This window comes from Notothenia rossii (assembly GCF_949606895.1).
Source record: "Notothenia rossii genome assembly, chromosome: 1".
Lineage (NCBI taxonomy): Eukaryota > Metazoa > Chordata > Actinopteri > Perciformes > Nototheniidae > Notothenia > Notothenia rossii.
The window spans coordinates 8,834,938-8,838,991 of NC_136912.1; the positions used below are offsets into that span (position 1 = coordinate 8,834,938).

Here is a 4,054-nt window from a genome sequence, read left to right on the forward strand (position 1 = left end):
GATGTGAAGTCCACCCCCTAAATTAAAACATGTTCATGCAATACTAAATACATTTGAAGCCTTTTTATATAAGCTGTCCACCATGTCAATACGTTTCTCTTTTTGTAGTGTATTGGTCTTTTGTAGAGGTTTTTCAATGCCAGCTAAAATCTTGCCTTGGGCAGCACATTGGTCAAAACCGGCCCTGGTGTCATCCCCACAGCACCCCCCATTTGAAACATGTTCCCACGGCTATGAGCAAAGCTTGTGCTTTACAGATGTGTCAAGCTGTTTCTAATCTTTATTATTATGAACGTTTTCAGTTACATTTATTGGAAACACATGTCAGTAAAATGTCATGGATGACATAATCTACATAGTTAAAGACTTATTTTCATTGTAGTAGGCTACTTAATGAACTTGAACTATACTGGTTTCCCGTCTCCTACCGCATCAACTACAAAATACTGGTCGTAGCCACAGAGAGGGCGGGCATGGCCAAGGTGAGCACAAACAGTCCTTATTGTGTTGTAACCATGGTTGTAACTTTTCCTCTTATCTCCTGTCAATCATGTACAGTGTGCTTCATAGTAAGAGGAAAATGGTTAAATTGAAAAATATATACAAATATTTCTCAGTGACTCAAATATATAAAACATTTTACCTTAGGAAATCTCTGTACAAACATCTCTGTATCTTATTTACCATATCATTGTTGTTGTTGTTGTTATATCACTGATATTTAGTTTTCACAATAAGCGTTTGCATCTTGAAAAGTACGAGTGGCTCACAGATCAGATCTGATTATTGAAAAGAAAGAGTTTGACTTCCTGTTGCTGACGGCTGTTTGTCCCGCAGTCCCGACCAGAAGGACGCTGAGGCGGTACAGAAGTTCTTCCTGGAGGAGATCCAGCTGACACACACACACACACACACACACACACACACACACACACACACACACACACACACACACACACACACACACAAACACACACACACACACACACACACACACACACACACACACACACACACAGCTATTGGCTAGCGCTCCAACACATTGTACGCAATAGGCTAAGGATAAGGGGCAGGACATCTCTAAGCGGTTGACCAATCACAACAGAGCCGGCCAGCTAACCAATCAGAGCGGACTGGGCTCTGGTTTCAGACAGAGGGTGAAAAGAGGTGCTGCAGCACAGGCAGTTTGAGAAAAATAAAGAGCTTTTTGAAAATTAAAGCATGGAGACATGTCACAGTAGAGACACTACATACTGATATGAACCCTGCCACTGAGGCCGGTGAGCCACCTGCGTCAGGGGTTCTACGGCCCGGCTCATCCGGCGCAGCCGGCCTTCGTTTCACCCCCCCTGCCAGACATCTGGCGGTGTGTGACAGCCACTGAGAACGAAGGCTCCGGTGGCGACATGGGCTTGAATCCTCAGAGTGCAGGGCCACTCAGACACGGAGTGTCCCGGTGTGCCCCCACTGGATGAAAGCCTAGCGGCCCATCTGCTTCCACAGACAGCCGGGTGGGCAGAGGGGAGAAGGCCCCTGCACCCACTGATGCTTGGACTCGGACAGCTGCATGGGCTAGATGAATAATCTGGTCCACTGTATGGCTACCGCAGCCGGTCGTGTGATGTCCCTGGCCACCGTGGCGTTGCGTTGCCACGGAAGGGCTCTTCGGATCGATATCCTCGTTCACCCAGCGCTTGTTGGGGCAGAACCTCTGCTCCGCGCGTTCCTCTATGAGTTTGTTTTAAAAGAAGGAAAAGTCAAAGCAGTGAACAAATCCAGACAGATGGAGCACAGGAACTGATCTTCAGATGGCAGGTAGCTTGCAGCAGCCATATCTACACACATAATGAGAATGAAAAGAAAAAACATTTAAAACATCAATCATCAATTCAAATCATATATTGTTTTAAAGAAAGAAGTGTGATAACTTGTAACAAGCCATGGGCAACCGTGACCATTTAACACACACACACACCATTTAAGGGTAAATATAATCAGATGTACTCACCAGTGTTTGACAGAGAATCTGCTGTGTTGTTGAGAAAGATCTGATGAACTCAGTTTGTATTTTCTTTAGACAGAAACAGAGAGTAGTCTTGACTGCAGTGTGGCTGCCTCTCTAACTAACATAACTTTCGTTTCTTGTGTGTGACGTGTAAGCTCTCCTCTTTCCACTGTAGCTCCTCCTCTCACTGTCTGCTGGTTTGTTCCCTCCCTCTGATCTGCATGGGTATTGAGAAATACCAGGTGTTCTCTGATAGTTAGGAAGCAAAGGTGGTGCTTTACATGTGTGAGGAGTGAGGTGTGTCAAAGCTGTTTCTAATCTTTATTATGATGAACGTTTTCAGTTACATTTATTTGAAACACATGTCAGTAAAATGTCATGGATGACATAATCTACATAGTTAAAGACTTATTTCCATTGTAGAACTTGAACTTGGACTATACTGGTTTCCCGTCTCCCACCGCATCAACTACAAAATACTGCTCCTTACTTACAAAGCCCCCCCCCCTACCTCACTGACCTCCTCACCGCCCTACCAACACCAACGGTCCCTCAGATCGACCTCAGCCGGTCTCCTTTCCATCTCTAAACCCAAACTCTGCAGCTTCTGGGACATGTTTTATTATTATGATTAGTAATGTAGACAACATACCTTCATCAAATGTACAACAAGTACAATATGTATCCACTATGAAACAGAAATCTATATACAATCAAATGAACTAAAGGCCTTTTAGACATTGAATATGTAACATTAGTGGTCATGATAACAAGGAAGACGAGTGTTTTCTCTCAGGCAGCATCCCTTATGGATCATTATGGCATTTTGTTGCCTGAATTAAAGCAATCATGTTATCCTGTTCTCACTTTTTCCTCGTGAGATATTGGGTCTCGATTGATGAGGTTGTTAGGAAACATAACAACATGTTAAATTCCCTCATTAAGCTAAGAAAATATTGTTTTAACTACATCATAACTAACTTATTGTGCATTCACAACTGTACAATCCAGTTGTACTTGTATTTTATGGCCCCAAAACACATCACACCACATATTTAAGTAAGACTTTTGATTATATTCGCTCATTATATTCCTTATAGTGCAGACAGTGGATAATAATGTTATCTGACGATAATAGACTTAATAGACTGACAATTATTGTTACAGTGGATGAAGGGGGTGGGGTGTCTAAAGTCAAAGATGAATCTTGATTGGGCCAAATTTGACCCCGAGTCACTCAAAACAATGCTGCTGGGTCTTCCCAGACCCGAACACCAAATTATACACTTTTTTATTTGAGACCTTCAAACTTAGCTAAAATTGTAAAAATCCGTTTTGTAGTGTTTATATGGCTGTTGTGGAGGATATCATGAAGCCTTGTTCCGATAAAAAAAACTAGTGCGTAGTTATTATATAATTTGAACTTGAAACGGGTCACGGGAGTCCCGAACACAACACAAGGGTTAAAGTGACGTGCATATTTTCCCTGGCTTAAAAGCAAAAGGGGATACTGTTCCAGTTTAAATTTGACGTTTTTAATATGTGAATTTCTGATTCCAATTGTGTGTACTGGTCATTTAAAAAACAAACAAACAAGGAAACTGTTTACCGATTCAAATCACAGACCAGTTTAGTCGACTTGTATTGTTACAGGTCTACGTGTTGCAGGGAGCTTTGATAGTCTGATCATTTGATGTCCCCACATCTGGACCAATTAACAAAAAGCTTTGCCAACTAGATGAGTTTAGAATACAAACTCTGAGTCTGATAATCGCTAATGATGATACATAACCAATGCAATGTGTGCTTATTGAAAGTAGGACGAAAAACATGTTGTAATACTGTTTGCAGTCTACACAGGCCTAACACTTCCTTTATCGTTCAGACATCTCCAAACAAACCAGTTGTTAAATGTCAGTGAACTGATGCCAAAGTTAATGCCCCGCCCAGAGGCTGAGTTTCCACAGAGGAAAGTTGTCGGATGGCTGCATCAATCAAAATTCATAGGCTATAGTATATTATTTATTCCGACAGAGGAGAATCAAAATA

The 4,054-nt window shown here is 42.0% G+C and overlaps 1 long non-coding RNA gene across 1 annotated transcript; it reads right to left on the reverse strand.

Annotated features, from left to right (window-relative positions):
- Positions 1-910: 910 nt before the first annotated feature.
- LOC307028539 lies at positions 911-2,124 on the reverse strand. Its single transcript, XR_013805024.1, has 2 exons — positions 2,009-2,124; positions 911-1,835 (listed from the first exon to the last, which is right to left on the reverse strand). It is a non-coding gene; the product is annotated as an uncharacterized lncRNA (long non-coding RNA).
- Between the last annotated feature and the right edge of the window lie 1,930 nt (positions 2,125-4,054).